The sequence below is a fragment of the Rhinopithecus roxellana genome, chromosome 3 (assembly GCF_007565055.1).
Source record: "Rhinopithecus roxellana isolate Shanxi Qingling chromosome 3, ASM756505v1, whole genome shotgun sequence".
NCBI classification, from domain to species: domain Eukaryota; kingdom Metazoa; phylum Chordata; class Mammalia; order Primates; family Cercopithecidae; genus Rhinopithecus; species Rhinopithecus roxellana.
In genome coordinates, this window is record NC_044551.1 from 56,678,367 (window position 1) to 56,696,163 (window position 17,797).

The following is a 17,797-nucleotide window of genomic DNA, read 5'->3' on the forward strand; positions in this document are numbered from 1 at the left end:
TAATAAATCATTTTACTCTGTTTAAAATAGTGCAGTTTCTAGCAGAAAGCCATCCCCTTTCATCTGCCTAAGAAAATCATTTTCTTTCACCTATGTATTATTGTATAGATTATATTCATTTTAGCTAATCTTTGTATCTATATTTTGCCAATACCACATAGTCTTCATATCTATAGCTTTTCAATAGGTTTTTTGAAATCTGGTAGACTAAGCCCTTCAGCTTTATTTCTCCAACTTCATTTTAAAAATTGCTTTGACTATTCTAGATCCTCCTAATTTTCATGCAAATTTTAAAATCATCTTGAAAATTAATACATAAATCCTTCTAGCGAATTTATTGGGATCGAGTTAAATCTAAATAACAAAGTGAGGTCATATAACAATGTTGAATCTTCCATTCCATAAATGTAATACATGCTTATATTTATTTAGCATTGCTTCAATTTTTCTTAGCAATGTTTTATAATTTTCAATGTGGAGGTTTTGAATGGCATTTGTTTGGCTTATTTGTAAGTAGTTTACATTTGTTGGTGGTATTGTAAATGGAACAGTTAACTTTTATTTTCAAATTGTTTGTTTCTTATGCATGTTTACAAGCAATTTTTATATGTAAATTGTGGGTTCCACAGCCTTGCTAAAATCTTAATTCTAGTAGTAGATTTATAGATTATCTGTCATTTTCTGCATAATCATATCACCTTTAAATAGAGACAGTCTTACTTCTGTATTTTGATCTTCATTCATTTTATTTTTTTCCCTTATTGCAGGTTCAAGGATCTATAATACAATGTTTTGTTAATGTGGTAAAAGCAGACATCTTTGTTTTAATCTTGTATCAGGGAGAAAAAAAAATCAGTCTTTCATCAAAATACATCATGTTGGTTCCAGTTTTTGTTGTTGTTGTTGTTGTTGTTGTTTTGTTGTAGGCAGAGTCTCTTTCTGTCGGCCAGGCTGGAGTCCAGTGGCACGATTTTGGCTCACTGCCACCTCTGCCTCCTGGGCTCAAGCAATTCTCCTGCCTCAGCCTCCCGAGTAGCTGGGAGTATAGGCATGTGCCACCATGCCCGGCTAATTTTTGTATTTTTAGTAGAGATAGGGTTTCACCATGTTGGCCAGGCTGGTCTCGAACTTCTGATCTCAGGTAATCTGCCTGCCTCGACCTCCCAAAGTGTTGGAATTACAGTTGTGAGCCACCACACCCGTCCAACTTAATTTTTTTTTTAGAGCAGTTTTAGGTTTGTGGCAAAATTGAGCAGAAATAGAGAGAATTCCCATGTATTCCCGGCCTCCACACATGCATAGACTCTTCCATTACCACATCCCCCAAAGCATGAACCTACATTGATGCATCATCATCACTGAAGTCCATAGTTTACATTAGGGTTCACTCTTGATATTGTACACTCTGGGTTTGAACAAATATATAATGACAAGTGTTTACTATTATAGTTTTATACAGAATAGTTTTGCCATCTTAAAAGTTATCTTTGATCAATCTACTCATCCCTCACCCTTCCCTAATTCCTGGTAACCACTGATCTTTTTACTGTCTGCGTAGTTTTACCTTTCCCAGAATGTCATGAGGTTGGAATTGGAAAGCATATATCCTTTTCAGATTTGTTTCTTTCACTTATTAATGTACGTTTTAATTTCCTCCCCGTTCTTTCATGGCTTGATAGCTAATTTCTTTTTAACCAATTATTTCCATGAAGGTGACTCATCTATAAATGAACTCATCAAAGGCATTCTGCAGGCCGGGCGCGGTGGCTCAAGCCTGTAATCCCAGCACTTTGGGAGGCCGAGACGGGCGGATCACGAGGTCAGGAGATCGAGACCATCCTGGCTAACACTGTGAAACCCCGTCTCTACTAAAAAATACAAAAAACTAGCCAGGCGAGGTGGCCGGCGCCTGTAGTCCCAGCTACTCGGGAGGCTGAGGCAGGAGAATGGCGTGAACCTGGGAGGCGGAGCTTGCAGTGAGCTGAGATCCGGCCACTGCACTCCAGCCCCAGCGACAGAGTGAGACTCCGTCTCAAAAAAAAAAAAGGCATTCTGCAATTCTGTAATAGTACTTTTTATGCCTAGCATTTGTTTTTGTTTTTTTCCTAGAATTTTTACCTCTGCCTATATTTCCCATCTGTTCTTGCACATTGTCTACATTTTTTGTTAGAATCCTTAGTATACTAATCAAACCCAAGTCCATCTTCTCCTGAGTTCCAAAATGTCCTTATTATATTATGTAAGTGATTTAGTACTTCCCACAAAATCCATACCTCATAAAATTCCAGACACTATTCTCAACGCAGTCTTAGGCAGCCAGAAGAAAATCTATTATCAGTAAGGAAAGAAGGTGTTGTACACTATTATTTAGTGGCTTGGAGAACTGGTTTCAATAGCGATAGGTGGAAATAATTTTAGGATGAATGTAATATGAGTCAAATAGTAATGTATGTACTAACCTCCCTTCAGTACATACTCAGCTCCTAATTTGCAATCATGCTGACAAAGCCCTGTAGTCAAATTGCTTTCTGAAGAATTAAGTTCTTTACTAAGGAACCATTCAACTGGTCTTTATTTGTTTGCAATTATAGAAAGCCAAGTTTTTTTTGGCACACTGGAAAAATAGCAGTCTCAGGAAATTGACAAGGAAATCAGAAGTACAGATATATATAATATACAGTAATTATATATTATATAAAATAATTACATAGTAATATATACTGTTATGTATTACATAATTATTAAATATTATATATATATATACCTTCTCTCTCTAGAGCCACAGGAATTGGAGACAAGATTATTTACTAACATACAACTCTAACTTGTACTCCTGTGGTATATGTTCTAACATCCTACACATTTTATTCATAGCATGATCAAAGTTGTAATTATGTATGTATATATTTATCTATCCCCTATACTATACATTCTAAGAGAAGCATTACCTAGATTTATCATATTTCTTTTACTATGAACCAAACTAACCAAGTGCCTGGAATACATAAGCTAGTATAAGAAGTGTTAACAGAACTGATGTCAGTAGTTCCGTTACAGTAGGTAGACATGAGCAGAGCAGGAGAGGACAGACACACACACACACACGTACACACACACACACACCCCTCAGCTGGTGGCCAGGTGGTTGTTAACTGTGTCTCTAAAAATAATAATAAATCATAGCTGGCACCAGGGAAAGGCAGTCTCCAAATAGAAAAAATCTGAAACTGGTGATCCATAGCTTCTCAATAAGATCTCAAGAGGTGGACCGGTGGGCTCAAGCATGCTCACTAAGAGGCAAAATGGTGAGGTTTAACCTTTCTCTAGAAATACTAGACTGGTAAGGGAAGAACACCTAAAATAAGCATGAGTACAACTCCAGTAAACACACTGCCTATGCAGCACCTCCCAAGTGTTAGCAGGCCACTGTCTATGCAGACAGCCCATCCCAAGGGGAGAATAAGTGGAGAAGGGATACAAAACCCTGGAAGTATGCCAATGTATAAAACTCCAAGTCAGAGGTCCAACCACATACTTGATATCTCAAGTCACCTGCTTGGCCCTCTTCCAAGTGTACTTAACTTCCTTTCATTCCTGCTCAAAAGCTTTCACTTTTGCTCTAAAACTTGCTGCTATCTCTCCTTCTGCCTCATGCCCCTCAGTTGAATTCTTTTTCTTGAAGAGGCAAGAATTGAGGTTGCTGCAGACCCATACAGATTCACTGTCACTAACTGTTCCCCTATCTGGTAGTTAGCCATACGGTAGAATAACTTTTCCAAAGTCAATAAGAAGGCAGACTATGCTGCCTAAAGGCTGCCCTTTCAAAAAAAAATAATTCTGGCCAAAGGGGAGAACACACAAAAATACTTGTGGTCATAGGGAAATTGGGTGATGTTAATAATATGGTACACTCGTAAGGAAATTAAGGAAAGGCAGCAGTCAGGAGGAACATTTGATGAGCTTTGATTTTAAAATATTAATCTTCCAGAGTTGCAGATCAAAGAGTACATGAAGTACCAACAGCGTGGGGATGTGAGTGGTAGGTGGAGGGGAGACTATTATCAGAGCTGCCACTGTTGATACAGCAGGTTGTTGCAAATGTGAGCAAATGAGCTAGCATTAAGAAAAAGAGCGGAGCGCGAGCGGTGCGAGAAAGCTGAAGGTGATGTGGCCGCCCTCAACCGACGCATCCAGCTCCTTGAGAAGGAGCTGGACAGGGCTCAGGAACGACTGGCCACGGCCCTGCAGAAGCTGGAGGAGGCGGAAAAGGCTGCAGATGAGAGTGAGAGAGGAATGAAGATCATAGAAAACCGGGCCATGAAGGATGAGGAGAAGATGGAAATTCAGGAGATGCAGCTCAAAGAGGCCAAGCACATTGCGGAAGAGGCTGACCGCAAATACGAGGAGGTAGTTCGTAAGCTGGTCATCCTGGAGGGTGAGCTGGAGAGGGCAGAGGAGCCTGCAGAGGTGTCTGAACTAAAATGTGGTGACCTGGCAGAAGAACTCAAGAATGTTACTAACAACCTGAAATCTCTGGAGGCTGCATCTGAAAACTTTCTGAAAAGGAGGACAAATATGAAGAAGAAATTAAACTTCTGTCTGACAAACTGAAAGAGGCTGAGACCCGTGCTGAAATTGCAGAGAGAATGGTTGCAAAACTGGAAAAGACAATTGATGACCTAGAAGAGAAACTTGCCCAGGCCAAAGAAGAGAACGTGGGCTTACATCAGACACTGGATCAGACACTAAACGAACTTAACTGTATACAAGCAAAACAGAAGAGTCTTGTTGCAACAGAAACTCCGGAGTTCCGTGGGTCTTTCTTTTCTCTTGTATGAAGTTCCTTTTGTTATTGCCATCTTCACATTGCTGGAAATGTCAAGCAAATTATGAATACATGACCAAATATTTTGTATCGGAGAAGCTTTGAGCACCAGTTAAATCTCATTCCTTCCCTTTTTTTTTTTTCAAATGGCACCAGCTTTTTCAGCTGTCTTATTTCTTCCTTGACTTACATTTATTCCTAAGGTGGGCAGGGTATTTCCTCATAAGCATACTTTCTTAAGACAGAGGTCATTTGGTTCCTGGGAGAATAGGCAGCCCCATACTTTGAAGAACACAGACCCCAATATCTAGTCGTGGATATAATTAAAACGCTGAAGACCATAACCTTTTGGGTCAACTGTTGGTCAAACTATAGGGACCATCACATGGGTAGGGATTTTCCATCCAGAGCCAATAAAAGGGCTGCTGGGGGCCAGGGGTGGCTATTGTGGGAAGTCATAACCCACAGATAGATTAACCTAAGAATCCTGGCCCTTCTCCACACTCCACCATGCAGAACAAACATCCTCTCAAGCAGTCAATGTAGAATGCTTGAGTAATAGTCATAATTACCCACATATAGTAATTAATAGATGGTAATTAATAGATCCTTGATGTGATGTTCTTTTGTGTATTTCCTTCATTCTAAAGTTGTTCTCTGGCCGGGCACAGTGGCTTTCGCCTATAATCCCAACACTTTGGGAGGCCAGGTCACTTGAGGTCAGGAGTTGGAGACCAGCCCAGCCAACATGGCAAAACTCTGTCTCTACTAAAAATACAAAAATTATGGTGACACCTGCCTGTAGTCTCATGTACTCAGGAGACTGAGGCAGGAGGATCACTTGAACCCAGGAAGTGGAGGTTGCAGTGAGCTGAGATCGCACCACTGCACTGCAGCCTGGTCAACAGAGTGAGACCCCATTTCAAGAAAAAAATAAAAATAAAGTTGTTCTCTGAAGAGCAAGTGTCTCATTCCAATAATGACCCACTCAGCCGGAATATGGTGGATTTCAGTCCAATTCAGGTCAGCCATCTCCAAAAGACTACAAGTCATTAATAAGTTTAGCAAAAGAGTTTCTATCTATTAGCAGAAAGGGCCTCTCTGGCAGCAGAGATTAAAAATTGGCCCAACTTCATTTCCATACTTCAGGGAATAGCAAATTGAAGATTTACTTATCTAGGACTTGAATTCCTTCTTTGGGACCAAGTTAATAAAACACCAAGAAACTCCTGATTAAACTGGATAATGAAGGATTCTGTAGACAGGGCTGCACGTATCGGCTTTGTTTGACTTCTCTTTTCTCAGTTAACATCTCAGAGCTGGAACATTCCACATTCCCCGGCAGCATGTGGGGGCCGACTAAAGTTTACAATTCCAACTAAAAGTCACCCTGCTTCTGGCTTATCCGAATCCCTTACCCACCCCACCCCACCACCCCACTCCTATTTATTCAGCACCACACTACCCAGGAAATAAACTAGCAAATTGTGCAATGGAATCAAATCCAGACTTTTCTTTAGATTCTTGCAACTGTGTCATATGTAATAATATCACTTTTTCTACAGTTTGGTCAAATAAATTTTTACATAAACTAAAAAAAAAAAAAATAAGAAGAAAAATAAGAGCAGAGCATAGAGACATATAGATTTGAGCCTTAGAAAGTACTAAATATTAACGGACTTGACAAAGCAGATATAGCAGCCTATAAATTTAAACTACCACCTGTGTTTTCACTCTACAAAGAAGATTTTTGTTGTTCTGGTTTTAACTCATTTCTGCTTTGGCATTGTTGATGTTTTAAATAAAGAAATAAGTTGATAATCTCTGGAAATTGCCATTTCAGTGGAAAAGAAAATGAAATTACATGATCTTCCAAAAGTAGGTTTATGAAAAGAAAATCTTTTACAAAACCTAGAAGTCTTGCTTTTTCTTCTTGCCCTTCCTTTCCTCTGCACTTTATAATGAAGTTTGTCTTTGTTTTGTTTACTACATAGACCACCTTTTATCTTTAATCATGTTTGATTTGGGAATATCCTCTTGCATTTGTATAAATGAAAATGGTATAATGAGCTGACCTACTATTTTCCATGATAAAGGATGTCACACACAAAATAAATGACTTTTTTCATTTGCATATTCACTTAGATTGGTGGAAGAAGCAGCTTTCAAAATCCTAAAGATAGCAGTACTCTGTATCATTTAAATTGGACTCCAGATAATCAAATCAGTTCATATCTGAAAAAGAAATATAATCTACTTTTATTAGTAATTTGTATGTATATGTGCATACATTCATACTTTTTCCTTTATATTACTCATATTTCCCTGTGTTCTACAAGTTTCTTGTTTTTAAAAGTAATAATAAAGTTCAAAAGTGAGAGAAATGTTTACTTAACTGAAGACATGGCTAAAACGTACCCTTTTAAAAGTTTAAAGTGAATAAGAAGGAAAAAAAAAACATAAGCAAGAATCCTCTAGATAGTAGTTTAGTATTAGGTTCTAATTTTCAAGTTAATAACTGAGGCAAGATTGTTACTAAACATGGATGCCCAAAAACAAAGAGACTGCTTTAAGTTACTGCAAGTAATGTGATTGTTCTGGCTTTTTCACCACCAAGACTCCATAGCTTTAGGAGTCATTGGGAAATATGTTTGTATAAAGCTTTAAAGAATCCTACTCTGCTGAAAGTGATGACTCATGGCTATAATCCCAGCACTCTGGGAGGTTGAGGCAAGAGGATTGCAGTTGGCTTGAGGTCAGCAGTTTGAGACAAGCTCATGCGACAAAGCAGACTCCCATCCCCACAAAATAAAAATAATTAGCCAGGCATGGTCACGTGCACCTGTAGTCCCAACTACTTGGGAGGCTGAGGTGGGAGGATCAATGGAGCCCAGCAGTTCCAGGCTGCAGTGAGCTACAATTGTGCCGCTGTACTCTGGCCTGGGTAACAAGCAAGTTCTTTCTCAAAAAATTCCCTACTCTGTCACATTGAACAAATTTCAAATGTCTAGATAACAACAACAACAACAAAAAAGTTTAATCACACTCATTCCAAAAGTTACATTCTTTAGAAACTTTCTGAAAGTCACTTTTCAAAAGTTATTTGGCATTAAAAACATTCCATTTAGTTAAAATATAAATTCTATAATAAAATTTCTATGGACTAGTACTCTTTTCTGATACACATGAAAATTTAAAAGACAATTTGAAGGCAATGATACGGAGTTGTTGAATAGTCGCTATTTAATCTGCACTCAAATATTTTTAAGATAAATTTATTCTGACAGTGAGAATTAATATTAAAAATAATACTTGAAAGTAATTATTTTTGTTTCATTTTCCTTTATAACAATTTAGTACAAATAACATATTAATATATACTTTAACAAATAGGAGTGGCCTTCTACAATTCTAAACTGATCCTTCTCTATTTGCAACGCCCAAAATAATCAGATTCTTAAGAAGGGTCACTGCAAATACTGACAAATAAGTTTAAAGAAATATAATCCAGCATTATCTTTATCAACACTTACAGAAACTACAGATAGGAGGTTGTTGAAGTCTTCAACTATATGACGGTGAATTTATCAATTTTGCTTCATGTATTTGTAGGCTTTGATACTTGGTATGTATAATATTTAGGAGGATTAAATCTTCTGGTAGGTTGATCTTTATATAAAATTCCTGTTATTGATTCATTTTTATGTCTACTTACATAAAACTGCCTTTTTAACTAAGGATTTAATTAATCTTATCTTTTTCTATAAGTTTACTTTCAACATACCTATATGTTTACATTTGAAGTGAGTTTTCTTTTAAAGCAGAATACGGTTGAGTCACTTTTTAAATTCAGCTCTAGAAATCTCTCTTTTAGGTCATATTTAGACCCGTTACATACAAGCAATGATTGATATGTTAGCAGTTAATTCTGATACTTATTGGCCACCTATTTTAGAGTATTTTAATCATATTTATCTGCCAGTGCTTGGTATTTACAGAAGTAGTTAAATGAATGGGCAATGAGTATTCACTAGAACTCTGCACTATGTGGCAAGAAGTTCAACGAAAAAATGTTTCATAGAAATAATTTAATACTTTCCTGTGGCTAGTAAAAACATGGGTCTTCAGATAAATGAAATGATTTTAAAAAGAGCTATCTCAAACACATTTTCATCATATTTTATAACCTCAATAATAAAGAGAATATCCTAAAAGCTTCTAGAAAACAAAAACAGCATACCGTAAAAGAATGACAATCAGGAAAGCATCGTATTTATCAACAATAAACTGGATATTAGAAGACAATTGAAAGTATCCTCAAATTTCTGACAGAAAATTATTTTCAATCTGAAATTTTATACCAAGCAAAACTAGTATTCAAATGTGAGGACAAAATGTATTTTAGATATGAAAGGACTAGAAAGTTTACCTCCCATTCACTGTTCCTTCAGATGTTTCTTGAGAAGCACAAGGAAAATGAAGAAGAGAAAAGACAAAGGATGGGGCAAGAAATATTTTCTTATTAATAGGAGGAAAACTGACTTAATTATACGCTTGAAATCAACTGGCTCTGAGGCAAACTCACAATAAACTGGGAAATAAAAATCACCATTACTATCAAGCAAAAGGGACTATTCAGAGGAATCAAATTTTCACTACTCTGAATGGGCAATACCAAGAACCTAGCTAATTCTTATAAATCTGAGTACTGTCCGTCACATCTAAAACTCTAAAATAGTTTGTGTTCTTGCCCATTAGCAGGGAAACACTCCTCCCTTGGGAAATTCTTTATATTATCATATGTATTATTATAATATCAACATCTACCGAGATATTGATTCTATGAAACCCTGCCTTTTCTCTCATACATGGAAGCATTCTGTCATGCTGTGTCACAGATGAGGAACTTAGGGATTCAGGTCTTTTAAAATCCATTCTATTTTCAGAACAATGATATTTTTAGATAACATATATGTCAGATATAAATTTAAACACACACATACGAATGCAACAGTTGTGTATAAATAGTCCACATCGACTGAAGAAAGTACACTTGAAACTTTCCTGTTTGTTTGTCATGTTAGCAAACAGTCTTTTCCACTGGAAATAAAGACAAGTTCATTAGAAGATTTACTCCATCAGATGAGGATTCCCATATACACTACCCATCAAACAACAGATGGACATTCTTTGAACTCCAAGCCTTGGACACGCACTTACTTATGCCCTCTCAGGCATAAGGAAGTTTATTCTAAATATTCTACTTATTTTTAAATACTCTATCTAGCATGACTTAAATTAGACTAAAGAGGTTGTTTGCCATTCATTTTTTATTCTCTTATCAGGCAGTTTTGAAGACATAAGAAAGCTGTATCCATAGCATTTGTTAAATATATAGTAGAATTATTCAGAAAAATCACTTAGGCCTGGTGATTTCTGGATGGGCTACCTACTGTCAGCTGTACAACTTGCAGTTTAGTCCAATTTATTAGTTGTAGAGCCCTTTCCCAGAATAGAGCCACAAGTCACTGTGCTAAATGAAGAGTTAAGTGGGCTGCTCTCATAAATGCTAATGTAGGGGGCACAGTTATATGACATTATGCTGAAAATAGAGGCTCTTAAGGGTCTTTAAGTATATAAATTAGGCAACAGGAATGATACAGTGATATAGAGGCTTGTTTGTTCTTCCATGCGAACTGCACTTCATGGAGAGTAGATATTTAGTTTAGGCATAATGTGTATAAACAACCTCCCTATGGAGTCCTCAAAGAAACATAGGAAAATTAGAGCTTGCAAAATAGAAGCTTTACTTTTTTTAAGTCAAGTATAATTACGCCTCTCTGTTTTCATATGTGGGTTGTTTAATACCGAACTTTTGAGAAACATATTTATCCATTTTTTTTTGAAGGGAAGATATTGGTAGGGATTACCTCTGGCTTAAATGAAGTCATTGAAAACATTTCCATTTGCTCTTAAATATAAGGTTCTAAAATGAATTCATTTTATTTTAGATGTGTCACTTTTATTGTGAATCTCTGCTGTCAATAACTTCTAAGCAATACAATGAGAAGCACAGTTTAGAAGCATTTGGCAAAATTTAGTAGCAATACTTGGTAGAGTTACCTGTATGCCAAATTGGGACTCCATTTATTTCATTACAGTAATGAGGTCTGTGGATAGCTACAATTATTTATCTTTTTTTAAATAAAATAATCCATGGTAGTGAGTTATCTTGATTGTTTAGTCAATTACAGATTGAGTTCTTTTCTACTCTTTCCCTATGCTCACTACTGCACTGGACTAGTCTTAAACAAATAAATATCATGCTATAATTGATATAGACATGACTTATCCAGATTTCTTTTAATATTTTTCCCATTTCTGTGCATACCTCCTTCAACTTTAGTGTGCTTTCATTTCCAATGACCTGCATCTAACGTCCTCAGAGGACTTCCCTTGGTTAGCCAATGTTTAATGAATCATAGTTGTAAAGACATTATCCTTACCTCAATTTGGGAAAATTTCTGAAAAACCATTTACTCCCCATAGAACATTGTCACTGTCTTAGCATACAACTCCTGGTAAATTTCTAGCAACTTTTCTTCTGTCCAGATTTTTAATTATTATGTTTCATTCCACCAGAAGATACTGTGCCTCCATCTTTACCTGTTTTCCTTCTCACTTATCAGGCCTTTCCAGACTAAACCTAAACCAATGTTTCTGAATTTTGGCTGCATTATGAAATCACCTTGGGAACATTTTTTCTCCTTTTTTAAATCAGTCTCTCTCTCTCTTTCTGTCTCTCTTTGACCTTGTACACTGCTAAGCTATATATTGAACTAATTCAGATATATTTAAGGTGGTTATATTAGTCCAATTTCATACTGCTATAAAGAACTGCCTGAGACTGCGAAATTTCAAAAGGAAAGAAGTTTAATTGACTCACAGTGCAGCATGGCTGGGGAGGCCTCAGGAAATTTACAATCATGGTGCAAAGCAAAGAGGAAGCAAGGCACCTTCTTCAAAAGGTGACAGAAAGGAGAAGTGCTGAGCAAAGGGGGAAGAGCACCTTATAAAACCATGAGATCTCATGAGAACTCAATCTACTATCACGAGAGCAGCATGGGTAAAACTGCTCCCATGATTCAATTACCTCCACCTAGTCTCTCCCTTGACACATGGGGATTAAGGGGATTACAATTCAAGATGAGATATGAGTAGGGACAGAAAGCCTAACTGATAGTGACAGGAGACAGACAGATTCCTAGGCAGATAGGGACAGGTGTCCAGTGAAACCCAATCTTCAAGTCATAGACAGCCTGAAGCCTGAAAACAAAGCTGCCAGTTCTGGATAGAGTCCACTATCAGAGTGAGAACTTTCTCCATGCATTTTAAACAATTGAATGGTACTTTTTCCAAGACCACCCATGTACCAACCAGCATACACTCCCCTATTCTAAGCCCACAAAAACCCTGAACTCAGCCACACAGATGACTAGCTGCTCTTGGGTCCTCTCTCCACTGGGAGCTTTCCTTCTGTTGTTCAATAAAATTCTTCTCTGACCTACTCAGTCTCCGGTGTCCATGTACCTTATTCTTCTTGGTCCTAGGACAAGAACTTGGAACTTGCCGAACTGCGGGCAGCAGAAACAAACAAGCTGTAACCCTCCCATTCATTGAGATGAGGGTGGTGGGAATGAATGAGCTGTAACTCTCCCTTCTGTCAACAGAGGTGCAGATGATGGGAATAAAAGAGCTGTAGCACACTCCCACTCACTGAACTGTGGGGGAGAAAAAGCCACTGAGTGCCACATCCTTCTGTTCACCAAGCTGCAAGCAGTGCAACATGTTCCAACTCACCGAGTTACAGGAGTAAAGAGCTGCAACATTTCTTGGGAGTTCAGATCTCGAGACTCCCTGAGTAAGAGCTGCAACATCCCTTGGGACTCTGGGGTTGCTTCTATCTCTGAGATTTTGGGTTCTACCATGTTCGCTTTGTACCATGCTGGCACCCAACGCAGAAGCCACTTTTGGCATGCCCAGTGCAGCCACAGGCTGGACACAGAGCCACAACAAATGTGGGATTTAGGCCAGTAGTGTGAGCCAAGCACAGCCTGCTTGGCTGAGTGGGCAGAGTGAACCTGGCAGGCCCTAGCAAAGCCCCATCATGTCAGACACAGAAATTTACAGCTGATGTAGTGGCACCAAAGGAATTCTGTAATGCTGTAACCCTCCCTCCTGCCTGCCAAGCAACGTAGGAGAAAAAGCCGCTGGATGCCATTCCTTCCTGCCTGCTGGACTACAAAAGCTGCAACATATCTGGGGACTCGTCGGGATTGTCAGAAGGGTTAGTAAGAGTGTACTGCTTTCATTTTCATTTCTGAGGTTTCTTGTCCTCAGATTTTTCTCTGAAAACAGATGAGGCACTGGGCCTCTGTCAGCCGGTTAAGAGCGAATAACACAGCTGCCAGTTCTACAAGATTCAGAGGACAGACTTGCTGGGGAGGACGTTGTCAATCCCCATTGCCCTCGGATGTTGGGAATGTTGGTTTCGTTCCAAAGCAGTTTCCCTTCACAGAGGTCTAGCCATTGTGTGGGACTGGAAGGAGTTCCTGCGGCAAATGAGGGTGTCTGGCTGAGGCTACAATTCAGTGTTAACCAAAGGCCACTAGACTAACTCCAGTCTCCAACAGCCTGTTAGCGTGTCAGCACCAGGACCTCCAGCCTTTCCTAACACATTTTCTTTCTTTCTTTTGCAGCTGTCATGGCTCCTATCTCTTCTTTATATACACTGTTAAGGGTATTGTTTCAAGCCACAGAGATGATATAACTGGTTAGAATGAGCTCTTGGCTCAGTCATCAAGAATATAATTTAGAATAATGTGGTTTCTGTCTAAGAACCAAGGAGGATGTAACTATTGAGAGTTTTCTTTCTTTCTCCTGTTGAAGAAACCCATTAGCATAGAGCAAGAGGCTACTTTCCCTGGGCATCTTCCTCTCCCTGTGTTTAAGTTTGTTGTTTTGTCTTTCCACCATGTCAAGAGTAAACATAGTCCTGGGAATACAAGAAGCTTTTCTATGCAAGAGATTATTTTTTTCCTCTTGGGAGGCATCTTATAAGGACAGGTCCCCAATTTCTAGGACTTCCTTTCTTTTCCTTGTTTGAAGAGAATCTGGCTCCACAGTTTCACTTTAGTATTACTCCAGTGTGTTTTCCAAGCTTTGATTTGGAGCCCTAAAAAAAAAAAAAAGCTAGATCTGAGTGACCAAGAGGCAGTCAACAGCAGAAAGCTCGGGTGCATCACAGGTAAGCAGGACCATCCCTGCCAACTAGGCCTTCCTTCTTCGTGGATGGAGAATTTGCTCTCAACCATGGCATAGATGAAGCCTAGGCAACACACAGATTATGGACAGTGGAAGGCTAGGGCATGGCATAGGTAAGTGCAACTATCCCTACTGACAAGGCCTTCCCATTTCATGGGTAGAGGTCACACTCACATCCATGGGTGGTACCTATAGTAGCCACCAGGACTCAGGGAAGGAAAGGAAGGAAGAAAGAAAAAGACACCTTTTTTTCTTTCCCTCACATACTCCAGGTTTTTGCTGGGAGACAGGAACTAAGGGACGCCTCTTCTCCTCTCTTTCAGATGAATAACACATTACCTTCAGCCTGCACTCCTCTCGAGAGCATCGTGAATCACTGGGACTCCTTTGACCCTCAGACTCTGGAAAAACAGAAACCACCTCATATTCCTTTGCACAGGGTTTGAATGGATTATGGACTACAGGAAGGAAGGCCTCCAGAAGGAAACATTAATTTTAATACTATCCTGCAGCAGGACCTTTTCTGTAAACCCGAGGGCAAAGATCCAAGGTCTCACATGTGCAGGCTTTCTTTTCCTTGAAGGATAAACTGGGCCTTTGCCAACATTATAGGATTGTTTCAGCCCTCCCTGGAGGCCATCTCAGGAGAGGCTGCAAAGGATAATCCCAAGGAACAAGGGAAGCAAATCCCAGATGTGTCTCTAGTAGGGGAGTTGGCTCCCTCCAGTCCTGCTTCTCCTGGTCTATCCAATCTTCCTTATCCAGGTTTTTTCTCAAACTTGTGACATCCTAGAAATCCTCATTTTAGGCAGGTCCCAGTCTCACTTCTGCACCTACAAGAGATGGCTTTTGAATATTGCCCCATTAAGGTCCAGGTCCCATTTTCTCTATGGGACTGAAGGCAAATTAAGGAGAGCCTTGGCAAGTTTTCAGATGACCCTGGCAGGTATATAGAGGCTTTCCAGAATTTAACCCACGTATTTGAAGTTTCATGGAAGGATATTATGTTACTATGGAATCAAATCCTGGCTACCACTGAGAAGCAGGCATCCCTAAAAGTGACAGAGAATTCTGGGGATGAGCTTTGTATCTCATACAGTGCCAAGGAATGAGACAAGCCTTATCCAACTGGAAGAAAAGCAGTACCATTTGAGGACCCTAAATGGGATCCTGATGATGAAATGGGAGAATGGAAGAGGAAACACTTTTAGATGTGCATATTGGAGGGCTTACAAGGGACTAGAACTAAGCCTCTCGATTACTCCAAACTATCTACTATAGGCCATGGATCAGATGAGAATCCCAATACCTTCCTGGAAAGGCTAAGAGAGGCCTTGATAAAGCACATCTCTCTATCTGCTGATTCAGTCGAAGGACAACTAATCCTAAATAATAAGTGTATTACTCAGGTGGCCACTAATATCAGGAGGAAGCTACATAAACTGGCATGGGACCAGATAGTACTTTAGAGAACCTCCTGAAAGTGACCACCTTGGTCCTTTACAATAGGGATGGGGAGAAGCCTGAGAGAGAGAGGAGACACAAGAAAAAGGCAGAGGCTCTAGTGGCTGCCTTGTAGGCTCATGAACCCCAGAATCCCTGAGATGTACTTCTTAACTGCTATAAATGTGGCAAGCCAGGGCACTTTAGGAAGGACTGCGCAGGCCGCCTGAGGAAGCCACCTTGACCCTGTCCAATCTGTGATGGGGACCACTAGAGGGTAGACGGTCCCCAGAGATGAAGGTCACTGGGTCCAGAGCCAGTCTCCCAAATGGTCCAGCAGGATGGACGGGTCCTGCGACTCCTCTCCCTGACTCCAATGGTTCAGAATGCCATTACCATCCAGGAGCCTGGCTGATTCTGGAGGTTGAAGGGAGGAAAGTGGATACCTGTCTCGATACCAGAGTGTCTATTTCTGTTCTCCTCTCCAGTCTGGGCCTCTCCTCCTCCCTTATCATGACTGTGAGGGGCGTCTCAGGAAAGCCTCTAACCCAATATTTTTCCCAACCCCTTACTTGTAGTTGGGGAGACCTCTTGTTTACCTGTGCCTTTTTAATCATGCCTGAAAGCCCAACACCTCTGTCGGGCAGGGATATCTTAGCTCATATGGGAACCACCATCTTTATGGCTCCAGGACACAGTCTGTCTCCCCTGACGGAGATCAATCTCAATCCAGAAGTTTGGGTAACTAACTCTAGGGAAAACTGGCCAAGCCACAACTGTCATACTGGTCTGGATCCACCTTAAAGATCATACTTCCTTCCTAATCAGAAACAATATCTCCTAAAACCAGAAGTAAGAAAAGGGCTAGAAGTCCACCATTGATAACTTGAGGATGCACGACCTCTTAAAACCCTGAAACAGCCCTGGTAATACCCTAATATTGGGGGTGGAATTGAGACTGGTCCAGGACCTCTGCCTCATTAACGAGGCTGTGGTTCCAATTCATCTAGTGGTTCTCAATCCATATATGCTGCTGCTAACTCAAATACCTGAGGTATCTAAATGGTTCACAGTCTTGGACCTAAAGGATGCCTTTTTCTACATGCCACTACTCCCTGACTCCCAATCTTTGTTTGCATTCAAGGATGCCTCCAACCAGACCACCCAGGATGGTGTTAACTCAGGGATTCCAAGACAGCCCCCATCTGTTTGGGTAAGCATTCTCAAAATATCTCTCTGAGTTCCTTTATCGTCATGTTAAAGTTTTACAATATGTAGATGATATTCTCCTTTGGGCCTCAATTGAGGAAATCTCTCAGGAGGGAAGTAAGGCTCTTCTTAATTTTCTAACAGAGGTTGTAAAGTCTCAAAATCTAAGGCTCAGTTCTGTCAAGCTTCAGTAAAGTACTTAGGTCTGCTCTTATCAGCAGGGACCAGGGCATTGGGCAAAGAAAGGATTAAGCCCATCTCCTCTTTTCCCCTCCCCAAAATGCTCAAGCAACTGAGAGGAATTTTCGGCATTACAGGATTCTGTAGTTTATATATACCTCGGTACGATGAGATAGCACATCCCTTATATCACCTAATAAAGGAGATTCAGGCAGCTAAGACTCACTCCCTAATTTGGGAACCAGAGGCTAAAAGAGCCTTTGTCCAACTGAAACAAGCCTTGCTGGAGGCACCAGCCCTTCTCATAGGGAAGATGTTCAATCTTTATTATCAGAAAGGAAGGGAATGGCCCTGGGAGTTCTAAACCAGGACCAGGGTCCCACCCAGCAACCTGTGGAGTACCTAAGCAAGGAACTTGATTTGGTAGGTAAAGGATGGCCACTCTGCCTCTGGGCAGTTGCAGCGGGAGTCTTTCTGGTACCAGAGGCTACTAAGTTAACCATGGGGAATAACTTAACTGTTTATACCCCCACATAATGTAGCAGGACAGCTACCTTCTAAGGGGAGTCTCTGGCTAATGGAAAGCCACCCCTTCAAATATCAAGCTCTGCTCTTAGAGGGATCTGCAGTCCAACTGAGAATCTGTCCCTCCCTATACCCAATCACCTTCTTCCCAGAGGAGGCTGTGGAGCTTGAAAATTACTGAAAACAAATAGAAGTGCAAACCTATGAGGCCAGAGTGGACCTCAAAGAAACCCCCTCAGACAACCCAGATTGTACTCTGTTTACGAATGAAAGTTCTTTTGTAGAACAAGA

General features: G+C 40.0%; 1 pseudogene across 1 annotated transcript; it reads left to right on the forward strand.

Moving 5' to 3' along the window:
- The first annotated feature begins 4,008 nt into the window (after window positions 1-4,008).
- LOC104666252 lies at window positions 4,009-5,039 on the forward strand (annotated as a pseudogene). Its single transcript, XR_748529.2, has 2 exons — window positions 4,009-4,039; window positions 4,118-5,039. The product of XR_748529.2 is annotated as a tropomyosin alpha-4 chain pseudogene (transcript).
- The last annotated feature ends 12,758 nt before the right edge of the window (window positions 5,040-17,797 follow it).